The 15,003-nt window shown below is 36.1% G+C and overlaps 1 long non-coding RNA gene and 2 pseudogenes across 1 annotated transcript in view; all 3 read right to left on the bottom strand.

Moving 5' to 3' along the window:
• The window catches only part of LOC110345548 (uncharacterized), a 161,226-nt gene that overhangs the window by 140,297 nt on the left and 5,926 nt on the right, over positions 1–15,003 (bottom strand). The gene's annotated exons all lie outside the window — the stretch shown is intronic.
• On the bottom strand, positions 2,260–2,534 carry LOC147823000 (signal recognition particle RNA; annotated as a pseudogene).
• On the bottom strand, positions 11,842–12,763 carry LOC101725953 (ankyrin repeat domain-containing protein 49 pseudogene; annotated as a pseudogene).

Genomic DNA, 15,003 nt, shown 5'->3' with positions numbered 1-15,003 from the left:
AATATAGTAAAGTCAGGCTACACAGACTTGAAGAACAACCACAGACCCGAGATACAAAGTTCTGGTTGCTAATCCTTCCTTAGCCATAATCTCACTTTCCAAGTGTTATTTTCTTTTTGAGCCCCTATTTATTTCTTCATGTGTAAAGGTAGGGAACAGTTCTTAAAAATATGTCCTTTTTCACTTCAGGAAAGCAGGAAAAGCACGACTCTCTACTGTCATTAACTTACATTGTTCTCAAGAAGTGTGAACAATCCGCAGATGCAGATATCTCTAATTATATCAACCTGTCAAAGAAACAGCTGTCAGTGTGTTCTCTTATTTGGCTGGTAAGGAGCTCTAAGAACCTTGTGCTTCCTGTAGTGAGAGGGGAAGAAATGAATGAGCCCCTGCAGGGACTGTTAATGTGTGGGAAGGCAGAGGAAACTAAGCACGAAAATATCACCGAAGGATTTAGACCACCTTTTGCTCTTTCTGCCCAGGCTAACGAAGCTAGGGAGAAGCAGGCTCCACAAAACTCAGTGTAGAAATGTGGCTTGCAGAACAAGAGGTTTAGTTTAAAATAAAATGTAGCTAAACAATCCAAGTTAGGTAAAGCATTGTAACGTGACTCAGAAGAAATATATGTGTGAATTTCACTTCTCATCAATGATTCCAGGGTAAAAGTAAAAACAAACAAAAAGTAACAACAAATAAGCAACTGATAGAAATATAACCTGCACATGTAATTTCCTACAAGCCATCCCCAGAGGTCAGGGAAATGCGTGGATCTACACAGGACAGAGCTAGATTTGAATTTCACCTGTCACATCTTAGTGGTACCTTTGTACAGCACTTAATGCATCTGCCTCCCTTTCTTTCTCTTAGCCTGGAACAAGTAATGCTTTTCCTACCTTCTCAGGTGGTAAACAAAGAACAAAGTTCCACAGGCAAGTATATGATGAAGTCATATTAAACTTTAAATTATTACTCTAGGAAAAGGTACAAGCTGAAAGAGTCTGGCGGTAGATTGGGATCCTACTGCTGCTTTCCCATTTCCTAAATGAGGGACCCTATACCAGTCTGAAAAATTTTTGATCCTCCATTTTAAAAACTAGGGAACAAATTCTAACTACTGTTAAAGAAAACCAGACCGGGATAGTGGTCATGAGGTCAAAGAGGCCTCAGTATAGAACTGGGCTTACTTCCAAACACAGCATAGGCAACTGGGGGTGAATACCTGAAGACTTAAAGAGCAGACTGAGGGCCATGCACAGAAAAATCGTTAAGAGATAGGGTATTTTAGCAATCCCGACTTAGCAGGATTGCTGCTACGGGCAAGTCAGGTGATCAGACGTCACCTAGGAGGTGACAGAGGATGCAGATCTGTTATGTAGCCAGGGGAATCAGCTACGAAAGATGGAAATACTGGCTAAGTGTATTAATAGGAACCTTACTAAACCCAGACTACACAAATGAAGTACACAGACGGGTGGAGGAGAAGGTTCAGAAGATTGACCAAAGTTTTGTCAAGCAAGGGATCTCTCATTATTCTGTGTGGCGTTTAGAGAACTAAATGAGATGAGTTCAAACACACTGTCTGCCTCCGAGGAACTGAGAATAAATGCCGACCATCATCACCTTCCTGGTCACCATTATTAGATTATACTTAGATTTTGCTGGACCATAAGAAAATTGACAAAGCATGAAACACTACAAATGTGTACTAGAAGTCTTATCTCAGATAATTGTCTTCTCTTACTGTTCAGGAATTGGAGGACTTGGCACCCACCAAACCAGGAGCCAAAGAATTATTCCACAGACCCTGTGGGGCTGATGTGGACAAAGAAACCCAGACCCTCTTCTGACAGTACAGATGTATCTGCATTCATGATTGGTTAATAGATTTTTCTTACTCCTTATTATCTTTCTCACTCATTCCTCTGCATGATTTTTAATTTTTTATTACATTTTTTCCTGGGGTTTTTTGGGAGGGGAGCACCAGGGATCGAACTCAGGACTTTGCACTTGCCAGGCAGTCGGGACGCCACTGAGCTACACATCCCTGGCTTTACTGTGAACCGTTACACAAATACAACAGAATATTTAAAACATACACAGGGCAAGAAGTTGAACTTCGGCTGAGGTTCAGAGATAGAGTTCTTGCCTAGCATGTGCAGGGCTCTGGGTTCAATCTTCAACACCCTAAAAACAAAATCACAAATGTACACTTAACAGGTTATTATAAAATAAAGATTGTGTGTAACCATCATCTTCATCAAAAAATAGCTATGAACAATTCTCCAAATCATTTTTCTCTCCACCTTGCTCGATTATTCTGATCAGCACGGGAGTTTTGACCTGCTCCATTTCGGACCTGGGCCGGTTCACCCCTCCTTAGGCAACCTGGTGGTCCCCCATTCCCGGGAGGTCACCATATTGATGCCGAACTTAGTGCGGACACCACTGCAGCCCAGAACTCCTGGATTTAAGCCATCCTCCCACCTCAACCTCCCAAGTAGCTGGGACTACAGGCGTGCGCCACCACGCCCATTGCTGGATTATTCTTAAACTTTTTCTTTTCTAGAGGAAATAGCGATCTGAATTTCACAGTATTCACTTCTTTGATTTTTTTATATCACCCCCTAAGCATGTATTCCTGAACAATACATTTTTCACTTTTAATAAACAGGATATTAAAGATATAATTTGAATATTTTATAATGTGCTCATTGAAAATGTATGATTTTAATACATTCACAGAATTATGTAACCATCACACTTTGTTGTTTTGGGGGGGCTTTTTGGTATTGGAGATAATTCAGAGCCTTTGCCCTGCACTACATCCCCAAGTCTTATTTTATTTTTTGTTTTGAAACGGGGTCTTAACTAAGTCACTAAGTTTCCCAGACTGGGCTGGAACTCGTGATCTTCCTGCTTCAGCCTCTCAGAATGCTAGGATTACAGGCATGTATTATTATGTCCAGCTCCACACCCACAATTTTAAAACAATTTCTACAACCTCAAGACAAAGTCTGAACTCTTTATCAGTCAACATCGCATTTCCTACTAAGCATTCCAACCCTAGATGAAACAATCTACTTTTGGTTTCCATATATTTATTCCGGACATTCCATATGAGTGGAATTATATATGTAGTCTCTGTACGTGGATTTCTTTACTTCAGAAAATAGCTTCAAGCTTCATCTAAATTTCAGCATACATCTCTCCTTCATTCTGTTGTACTACAGAATAATATTTCATTTATAAATATACCTCAGTTTACTCAATAGTTGAGACACATGCTGGTTTTTCCCAATTTTGGCTATTATGAATAACTCTGCTATGGATATTCACATACAAGCTGCTGTGTGGACAAACCGTGTATGCTCATTTCCCCTGGGTGTATGCATAGGGCTGGAATTACTGGGTCATACAGCAATTTCATCCTTCACCACTTAAGAAACTGCTAGACTATTTCTCAAAGTGGCTTAGAAACCCTTTGCAATCTCTTCTGCAAAGTATCAGGGTTCCAGCTTTTCTGTATACTAAAACTTATACTCTGGCTTTTTGATTGTGGTTATCTGAATGATGTGAACTGGTATCTCATTATGGTTTTGTTTTGCAATTATTTGATGAGTAACATTGAACATCTTTTGAAGTGTATGATATATGTATATGTGTGAATATACTTGGAGGGATGGGGATGGAGCATCTCCAGAAAAATAGCTTTCAAGGTCTCTTGATCTTTTTAAAAACTGGATTATTATTTTAGCTTTATTGTAGGAGTTTTCTACTTTTTCTAGGTAGAAGTCCCTTATCAGGTATTTAATTTGCAAATGCTAGTTTTATGCTATGAGTATCTTTTCAGTTTCTTAAAGGTAATCACTAGAAAATATTTTTTAAAATTTCTTATGAATTACAATTAATTTTTAAAATGTTGTGTTATGATTTTGGTATCTTGTCCAAGAAGGCTTTGCCTAACTTACAGTCATGAAAATTAGATCTTCTATCTTCTTCAAAAATTTTACTGTTGTAGTAAATTTGGGGAATGGTCTAAGGAAGAGGTCTAACGTTGTTATTTTGAATTTTGAGGCAGTCAATAACATTTTTGAAAAGACTATTCTAAAAAGCACTATTATTTTCACTATTGACTTACATCGGCACCTTGGTTGGCTGATTGTGAATGTGAAATTTACTTCTATAATTTTACTTCTATTACACTTTGATCTACATGCCTGTTCTTATGCCAGGAAGACATTTCTTGATTACTGTACTTTGTAGCAATGAATTTTCTCCATTATTTAACCCTGCAAGGTATTTATTTAGCCTTTATTTTTGAAAGATATTTTTGTTGGTATAAGATTCTTGGCAGACAGCTTTTTCTGGGACCACATTGCATAGGTCATCCACCCCCTCTTGGCTTCCACTGTTTGGAACAAGAAGTTGTTAATTTTACTGGAGCTATTTTGTTCATGATGAGTTCTTGCTCTCTGCTGTTTTCAGGTTTTCTGTTTGACCTTTCATATTTTTAATATGATGCGTTTATTGCTGAGTCTCTTCAGCTTATTTCTACTTGGAATTTGTTGAACTTCCTAGATGTGTAAAGCTTTTTCATGAAATCTGAAAGTTTTTGTCCACGATTAACTCACATTTCTCTACTCCTTCCCCTCTCTCTTCTCCTTCTGGTATTCCCCTTGTGTATTAGTTGATGTGCTTATTGGAGTCCCACATTTCTCCGAGGCTCTGCTCATTTTTATTCATTCCTTTTTCTTTTGTTTTTCATAATGCACAATCTTTAATTATATATCTTCAAATTTGGTGTTTCTTTTTTTGCTGTCACGTTATAGCTGCTACTGAGCACCTCTGATGCAGTTTTCATTTCTGTTATTGTATTTACTGCTCCAGAATTTCTAATTCCTTTTTAATATATTATTTATATCACTTGATTGATATTTTCTATTTAATGAAACACTATCACCATACATTTTTTTTATTATGGTTTCTTTAGCTTTTTGAACACATTAGTGTCTGCCTTGAAAATTCTGTCTGCTAATTTGATATGAGTTCTCACAAAGGCAATTTTTGTTGCCTTTTATGTTTCTTGTGTCATTTTCCACCATTTTTTCGTGTTCCATATTTTTGACTGGAAATTAGACATTATAGATAATATGTTTTGGAACAGCTCTGGGTACTGATCTTCTCTCCCCTCTCTGGTTGCTGCTCTGTTATGTGCTTGATCACTGCTCTTGGCTGCCCTGTTTTAGTGAAGTCTCCTTGCCCTCCAACATGAAACCTCTGGCACTGTTCCTCACACACCACAGCCTTGGTCATCCACAGATGACAGTGGCTTCCTTGGGGCTCTCTTTCAATGTGTCTTTCCATAATCTCAAAGCTTTGTCTCTATTGGTATCACTCCCAGCTGTTAGGCTCCACTAGTTGCCAGCTTATTACTCTGTGTTTTAGTGAATGTTCTGGGCATAAATTAAACTAGTTTGATTTCATTAAATATGTGCTTCTTTGTGCAGATAGTTTTAAAGAACATCTTTGAGGTTTCTTCTGATCCCAGAGGGTTCTATTATATCTGTCCTGCTGGGTCTCTCAAGTAAACCAGCTGGTCTACCATTTTATTTTGTTGTTTTCATGAATCTATTGGGAGCATCTCAACTGATTACTGAAATTTCCATTACTTCTGAAGGCAACTTGGACCTCCTCAGACTGTTTCAAACAAATTTAATCCCTTTGGGAAGAAATCCAAAGCTCTTTATTCTTAGAGCTTGCCTCTCTTCATGAACAAAATCTCTGAGCCACTGTTCCACAGCTGGGTCAGGAATAACAGCTTGCCACTGTCAGTGACAGTCATGCATTTGGCATAGAGGAGAACAGTAGCGTCTGGTCTCAATTTGCCTTTCTTGGCATACAAACCTTAGCCTGCAAGTAAGCTAGGGTAAAGCCAATGAAGGTCCCATATTCTGACCATGCCTCATCTGGGGTAGAGGTCCCATGAAGAAAAATGTGTCTGAGCTCTCAATCAGAAGTAATCTATCCTCTTCCCTTTATTTCACAAGTTTTCTTTAACACTATTCTTCATTTGCTGTACAACTTCCTGTGGCTTTAAATTTTTTAAATATAACTGTCAACAATTGTGGTTGTTTCACCAGGGAGCAGATCTGTGGAACTCCTCATGCTACTATTCCAGAAGATGAATCCTCAAATTCTGTGTATAATTTCATTTGACTCTCTTTTGAACTTATTATATATATCAACTTAATATATGTATTCTGGAGTTGACTTCTTTCATTCTCATTTGATTTTTAAGATTTTTCTATGCTGCTACAGCTCTCAATCATTCATTTCTCATAGTGTATAGTAAGTATACCATTTTGTAATTTTGAATCCATCATTAACCAAACTCTGATTAATTTACATCTTTCATGACTATTTCCCCACTTCTCTCCTGATGCAAGGAAGTATGAATTTCTGCGGCCTATGACCTGCAGTGGTATAATGTCCTCTATCACATTATTCAAGAGCATTTGGTTATGCTTTAGGAAATAAGAAAGACAAAAATTAAGTTTACAAATGAGTCTCTTGTGAAGAATTAATTTGCAAGACATACTAGTCTTAGACAAAGTAACAAGAAATGTGCACCAAATATACAGAAAAAGGTGGAGGACTGCACTGGTTCCTTTTGACTATCAACTTGATTGACTTGAGAAGTACTTTGGAAATTAGTAGAGCACACTTTTCTGTATGTCAGGTGGGTCACAGGGGCATAATCTTGGGAAGGATGTCTGGTCCCTGGCCCCTTTCTCTCAGGCTCTTTCCCTGTTTCTCTGTTTTCTGGCTGCCATGAGGTGAGAAGCTTCACTCTGCCATGTTCTTCTGCCATCCTGTTTCTGCCTTGGAGCAGCCAACCATGGACTGAAACCATGAGCTAAAAATAAGCCTTTCTTCCCTTAAATTGTGTAAGTCAAGTATTTCTCTCCCAACGAAAGGTGACTTATGCAAAGATAAAACAGATACTTAACATGGATGAGGCATATGAGGTCCCAAATACTCATGAGATACACACAGGTACATTATATTTACGATACACTATGAACGATGCACGTGAAGAACACAATACTCTCAAAGTCTTAAACTACTCAAACATTTATTATGGCTCCATTTGTGCTCCATTTTCCTTCTGCACAAAGCAGATAAACTCATGTTTGCTCTTCAAACAAGGTGAACCCCTGCTGTATGGAAACACGTTCTCCTTCATTTTCCTTGGAATTCAAACACCTTCCCTTTGGTCCTCCTTGTTCAAACTTAACTCTGGGTCTTGTAATTGAACACTTAGCAAGGGAGACTGAAGAAAGAAAGGGAGATGATGGGGGGGGATATGTGAACATACAGTTAACACATAACACAAAATTTAGAAAATTCAGTACTTCCTTCCTGCTTGTGCCCTATACTTCCCCTAATATCTTGATAATTTTGAAAACTGAGCTGATAAACCACATAACATAAGCATGTTAACTTTGTCTGTGAATCTGTGTTTCATGGCTTTTCACACAGAATATATTGCATCAAGGTAACCAACCACACAATTAATAAGATCTCTGGGCTGAATGATACGTGTATCTCAAACTTTAATAGAGAATGTCAGAATTATTTCCCAATATTTGTTCCAGTTTATACTCTGCCCAATGGTAGATAAGTATAATTACTGATTCCCATTCTCGGTCACACCTGCTAGTGTCAGAATTGTTCATTGTAAGTAACCTGACAAAAGTAGGTGGTGCTCCTCATGGTGTTGATTCCCATTTCTGAGGTTACTCATGAAATCAAACACTTCTTCCTGTACTCCAACTGGCTACTGGATTTTCTCTTCTACAAGTGCCTGTTTGGGGCCTTTGCAGGTTTTTACTACATTTTTCTATGGTTTTGCTATAGGTGTATATGAGTCATTTCTCTATCTTGGCAAATCCTCTAACAATTAATATATGTAGAATATCTTTTCCAAAATATGATTTGATTGTCCCCCTCTTAAAAGTCTATTTTAAGGCACTGATATCCCTAAATGTAGTCAAATTTCAACATTTTTGTTTGGAATTGTACTTATTCTACACTCTAGGAAAAAAATTACCAGTGCCCAAAATATGATGATTCTCTTGGTATTTTATAAAATTTTTGTTTTACCTTTATATTTAGATCAGTAATCCATCTGTAAGTGACATTTATGTATGATTAGAAATAGGGATCAAGTTTTATTATTTTTAATCAAGTTGTTAAAATTGTTACAGCAATATTTATCTAACAGATCATCCTTTTTCTCCTTCACACAATTAAAGAAATAGCCACATACACAGGTATCTAACTTCTAGGTTCCATTGTTTGTCCATTACTGATTTTACAACACTATCTCAGTTACTCCAGGTTCTGAATAAGTCTTGTATCATATACTCCAAATCTTCCTGCCTTGTTTCTCTATACAACTACCTTGGATGAATTTAGTCATCTGTGTTTCTGTGTATAGCTTATAATAACCCTGTCAAATTACACATTTATGCAACTAATATAAAGCCCATTAGGATTTTGATCATAATTTCATGGAACCTATAAAACATTGTGAGGACAATTCATATTTGTAATATAGTAAGTTTCTCAAGTCATGTTTATGTCATATGCTCTATTTAGTTAGTTCATTACATTTCTCATCATACTTCAAATATATCTAAGCAGATATTTCTGTACCTCTCTGTACAGGATTAACCCTGAATACTTGATATTTTTCATAATTGTTCTAAATGATGTCCATTTAAAAATTGTACTTTCACAATGTTTAGTAGATAAGTAGAATAGCTTTCTATATTCAGATTTTTGTATCTAGCTGTGTTGCTGAATTCTCTTTTTATCATTTCTACTAATCTACATGAAAATTATCTGGATTGCCTGCATGTAATTAAATGTCCATCAATATTGACGGTATGGTGTGTCTACTTCTAACCCTTGAGCTTTTCACTACTCTTTCTCACCTGAATGAACAGACTTGAATATCGGTCACAATGCCCAGAAGTGGGAGCACTGGGAATGTTGACCAATCCCAGTATCAATGAATAAGCTTCAGCATTTCATCAGTGAGAATGATGTCACTGCTGTTTTTGTAGACATGTTTTGTCAGACTAAGAATATATTTTCCTGTTCCTATTAGCTATGAGATTTTGTCACGCTTGAGTACTAAGTTTTATCAAATGGTTTATTCCAACCTATTCATACAATCATATAGTTTTCTTCTCTATTACATTAGTAACAAAAAACACACTTGTTATTGTTTAAAGATAAATATACTGGCATTACTAAAATAGACACAACATGGTCATTGTAGATTATGAGAGTCCATATTAGTGGAATCTATTTGTTGTTACTATTTAAGATCTTTAAAGCATACATTCTTAAATGAGACTAATCTGAAACTTTTATTCTTCATAAAGTTCTTGCCAACATAATAAGATATGTTGGTGAATGTACCCTTTGTGAAATTATAGGTTCTTTTTCTCTGAAATGTTAGGGAATTCCCTAGTAAAGCCACTTAGGTTTGGAGTTTATGCTACAGAAAACTTTAACTACAAATTTAATTACTTTACTGTCTATAAAATTATTCACTTTTCTTCCTTCTAGCTCAATTTTTAAGCTTTTCTTTTAAAAATTTTATTAGAATAAAGTTATTCATAAATCATTATTCTTTTAATATTTATAGCATTTACAGTGATTTTATACTTTCTGAGTTCTTATCATTTGTATTTTTATGTAGATTGACCTCATCTTGTTTTTCAAATTAAATAGTATTTCAAAGAAGCAATGTTGGTCTTTATTTGTTGTATTGAATATTTATAACTTCTTTTATTAATATCTGTTGTTATTCTCTTTTTTCTTTCTTTGAATTTATTTTACATTTCTCTTCTCTAACTTCATTCTATAAATACCCAGTTTATGAATTTTAAGCTTTATTTTTCACCAAATACATTTATAACTAGAAATTTCCCTCTAATAATTCTTCTAGATGTATTCCACAATTTTTATGTACAATATTTTGTGTGCAATATTTTGTGTTATTTGGTCAAAATATATTCTAATACTCATTGTGATCTTTGCTTTAACCTACAGGCTATTTAAGAACATGTTTTTTAAGAGCTGTGTGTGGTGGTGCATGCCTGTAATCCCAGCACTTAGAAGGCTGAGACAGGAAGACTGCTGTGAGTTCAGAGCCAGCCTGGGCTATACAGTGAGTTCAAAGTCAACCTGTACTACAGAGTGAGACCCTGTCTCAAAAGAAAAACAAAAACAAAGAATATATTTCTTAAAATCAAAATTTATAGGTTACTGGTTATTAGAATAATTTCATTAGGGCTCAGGGAAAATATTCCCTATAATTTTAAACATCTGGAATGTATTCAGACTTGCTTCATGATCAAATAAATGTCCAATGTTTACAACTATGTTACATGTGCTTAGAAAGAATATATGTCCTGCAGTTATTGGACTGCATAATGTTCTGTACTTACACAAGATCAACTTATTTAGTGATATTGTTTCTACAAATTAGACATTTAGAATTGCTGTGCTTTCTTTATGAAATAAACTTTTTAATTTCTTTATCTCTAGTAAAGTTTTTTTTACCTTCAGGTCTATTATTTCTGTTATTTACATAGCTATATAGAATTCCTTTGGTGAATGCTTTTATGAAATATCTTATCCTTCTATTTTCTACATATATATATATATATATAAAATATATTGAATTTTGAATTTATATATATAAAGTATTTCGAATTTTGGAGAAAATCTGAGCTTGTATTCTCTTTTAACTAATTCTTTTTTTTATTGTCAAAACTTGTACTTTATTTTTCTTGAGTATTTATTTTTATGCATTTTGTCACTATGCACACTAAGGTTTTTAAAGAAAGCTGAGCCACTTGGTGGTTCTAATCCCCACATAACAACCATCCCTTCAGTCTTAAGAGTTCCTTATTCCTTGTCACTTTGCCTTTGTAATGGCTTATATAAAATGAAGACCTTGGAAAATCAACATTTCCTGTGAACTCAACAGATTATCTGAGCAGTGCCCAATCCAGCAGGATTAGGCAGGAAGAACTAGTTGGAGACAAGTTATGTTATGATCTCCTAAACCAAGGTATAGCTGTGTACATGTCTAAAAGATCATACTGATTCACCATAGGAGTAAGGATCATGTAGGTTGACCGGTGCGAGGTAGGACTATTCACAGGATCGTGTGATTGTGGTAAGGGAGGCAGTACATAACATTCATAGATTAAACAACCACTTTCCTGAAAATGGTCTACATTTTAAAAAACAAAGATCTAAGTTTTTTTTAACTTTTTTTTTTTTTTTTTGGTACCGGGGATCGAACTTGGGTCCTTGCGCTTGCGCAGCGGGCAGCGAAACCACTGAGCTAAATCCCTGGCCCTTTTTAAACGTTTTTTAACTTATAAAGATTCAAGTCACTAATATGTTAGTTTTTCTGGTTTGGAAGGAAAGCAATTGGCTATGATAACGTAGAGAAGACAGCTGAACTGCACCAGTGTATTTAAGACTTTTAAATTAAAATGAGTTACCTCACCTTACAAAAATACATGTCAATATACTAAATACTCAACAAAAACCCAGTATTTGGGATATTTAAAAATACATTTCTCTTGGATAAGCACCAAAAATATCTTTAGTTCCTGTATTAACCGTGTTGAGTTATTAAGTGTAGCTAAGTTAAAATTACTTCTGATAAAAGTCACAAACTCCACCAAAATCATTAAAGATACATCCAAACAACTCTCAAATACATTTTGACATCAAGGTTAGGCAAGTCGCTTGAAAAACATAATGAGTACTACTGAGTTTCTGTACTAAGACATTTGATGTCAATTTTGTATTATGGCAATATTTTATATCTCACACAAAGGAGGCACTGGTACTTAGAAATGTAAGAAAATTATTAGAACCATTAAGACTGAGGTGAAGAATTTGTACAGCCTTCCACGATTTCAAAGAGGTAGTGATAGATACTTGTCCTCCTGGCAATATCAAATGCAGTTTCTTCCAAGCTGTTCTTCAGACTTAGTTTGATGTAAGGGTTCATCAGGAGGAATTCCAGGGTATCTTTGCTGTCTCTGTTGCCAGCAGCAAGATGCAAAGGGGTTAGGAGGCCTTTTGTTTGAGCATTGATATCTGCATCATGCTGAAGTAGGAAAGAAGCCACTGTGGTATTACTCCACTTACAAACACTGTGCAAAGGTGTCCAGCCATCCACAGTGGCTGCATGAACATCTGCCCCCTGTGCGACCAGCTCCTGGACAATATCTAAGTGTCCACTGTAGGCTGCTTGATGAAGGGGAGTATACTCTTCTTCATCCCTGGTGTTTACATGAGTGACCTTTTCAGAAAGTAATCTCTGCACTGTAGTAAGCTGATTTTTTTCAGCAGCCCAAAGAAGCAATTTGCTTGGATCTTTTCCCATTTTTTTTCTTGCAATTGATACCACTCTTTATTTTTTTCATATTGCTCCTCCTCATCTTCATCAGAATTGCCTACCCACAGGCTTTGAGTGCCAGTGGGAATAAGGTGTGCATGTGTTTCCAACAATTCAAGTTGGTTAAAGTGTTCAGAAAAGTCCGAGGAAATCTCTGGGTCTAGTTTTCCATCATCATTTACTTTCTCTCTTTCCATTCTTTCAACTATTCTACATAAAAAACATTTCAGATACTGAGAATGTAATCTTTGTCGAGATGAGTTATGTCAGCTTTATTTTATTCATCAAGACAGGCCAGGGAATCGCGTCTGCAGCCTTCCAGTGTGACTCCACTGTACCCAGCTATACACTTACTTGCTATTCACTTGCAGTTACTCTAAAATTACTCTTGACTTATATTCTTCTAGTCAGTCAAAAGACTTTAGCACAATTTAACTCTATTCACCTTCTTCCCCCAAAAGAAACTGTTGCTAGATATATTTTGTGTCCAGAGTTTTTATACCTATGAGATATTATTGTATTTGTTTGTGAGTCAGTGGTCACATAGATTTACTCACAGGTCTACAAGCTCTTGTCCTAAACTCTTGAGTGGCAGAATTTCAATTTTTCTGGAATTTGAAAAGTAATACGCTACATAACCTTGTATTACTGGTCACCTCCAGTGAGGTCTGGTGACACTCTGTAATTATGGATGCTGGAGAGAAATGTATGACTACTTGTTTTAAATGGAATAAATAGATTATAAACAGCCTCAAGTCGGTTCAGGCTAAGTTTACCACCAGGTGAGTACAGGTGAGGTCATAAAATTTAGAATTTGAATGAGAGACTAGTACCAGACCTTTCGCAGTGACTGGTTTTCAGAAGGAGTTCAACAAAGGCTGTTCCTGACCTGATTTGTCAGAGGGGAAATTTTTACCTAACTTTTTCTTTCCAACCAGACAGTGTGAGTTTTGGAAGCTGGGGCTTTAACCCTGCAAGCTCCCAACCCCGCATGTAGCTGACAGACATTTCTGCACCCACAAAGTTTATTCTGGAAAAACCGGAACAATGACATCTCAGCAGTTCAAGGTGGAACTGAGATTTGCACTCAGGATTCAAGGCTCTTAGTTCTCACTTCTAACACACCTTGACTCCAGAGTATGAAGAAAATATCCCAGTTTGATGAACTCAAGAGCTTCAAACCAGTCAATAAAGGCAAAAACCAGTCAAGAAATCAGTGAAAACATCTACACTAATGAATAATGTGGGCAAAGTTCTTAAATAGACCACTGGAAGAAGAGAAAATCAGTGTCTACCTCACCTAAATGGAGATGTAAATAATGTTTCAGCTAGAAGGTTGGACAGCCCCGTAGTTTTTATTGAGGAGTAAATTATTTTCAACAACTACCCAATATTTATTACACTAATTATACCATTACTCACATCCCTCTACTAGAATGATCCAACATGCATGCATTTTAAAATATGGAGTTGCAGAATTTCATGTCATAAATATCTCCAAAGAAAACCCATCAGATATTTTAATGGGAAAACCTTATACTCTCACTGGTTTCAAATTTCTGGGCACTAACAAGAAATAAGCTAAAGAGTTAAATCTATCCTTGATAAACGGCTTATAATCATAACATCAAAGATACACAGAAGTTGAAAGTGAATATAGGTTGTAAGACAGTCTCAAAGAGACAGATATAAATTGTTCACTGCCTTCCATATGAATTCATTTTTAACTCTATATTAATTGTTTAGGATATGTGAAACTGTTAGAAGCAGAGATGAACAATTTTAAAAAGTAGTTTTGAAGCAAAAATATCAAAGTATAAAATCACCAAGTGCTTCAATTGATAAAGAAAAATGACTGCTTTCATACGTTGATGATGGGAGAATGCATTCCTTTAATCATTTAGGAATTTAATCGAAATAGTGCAATTAACACAATTTGATATAGCAATACCACTTTGGGGAAATTTATCCTATGAAAACAAAAGAATTGTGCATAAATACATGTATGCATGCTTTTTAAGATATACTGAGTACCTCTTCTGCACTAACAAAGGCCAGACAATCCCCTTGTTTCTACATTTTTTTAATTCTAGGGGACAAAGGTGGATAATAAATATATAAGGCAAAGTCCCAGGCAGAGATAAATGCTATGTAGACACTATTTGGGCCAACATGATAATGGGCAACTTCAGAAGGGGTGAGGGAGAAAAGCTCCCTCTGAGGAACAGGTGGCTTTTCACTTGAGAACCGAGTGAGAATTCAGCCTTGAAAACACTGCAGGGATCTACGTATTTGCAGAAGTCTGATGACTCCTGAATTTCAACAGCAATGGAGTATTTAACTAGGTTGTGTTCACGTTATGAAATAGGACACAGATATCAATAGTATCCAGTTGGTATCCCCAACTTAAACATGCCTAAAACTTGACTTCTGTCCTCTCTCCTGAGAAAATTTGCTCATTTTTTAGGTCTGACTGAGCTGAGTTTCTGGCAACT

This window comes from Heterocephalus glaber, unplaced genomic scaffold (assembly GCF_053883595.1).
Source record: "Heterocephalus glaber isolate CG9 unplaced genomic scaffold, H.glaber_assembly_v1.0 deba00001606, whole genome shotgun sequence".
Classification (NCBI taxonomy): Eukaryota; Metazoa; Chordata; class Mammalia; order Rodentia; family Bathyergidae; genus Heterocephalus; species Heterocephalus glaber.
Note: the sequence above shows the minus strand (reverse complement) of the source record. Positions and strands in the feature narration are given on the sequence as shown.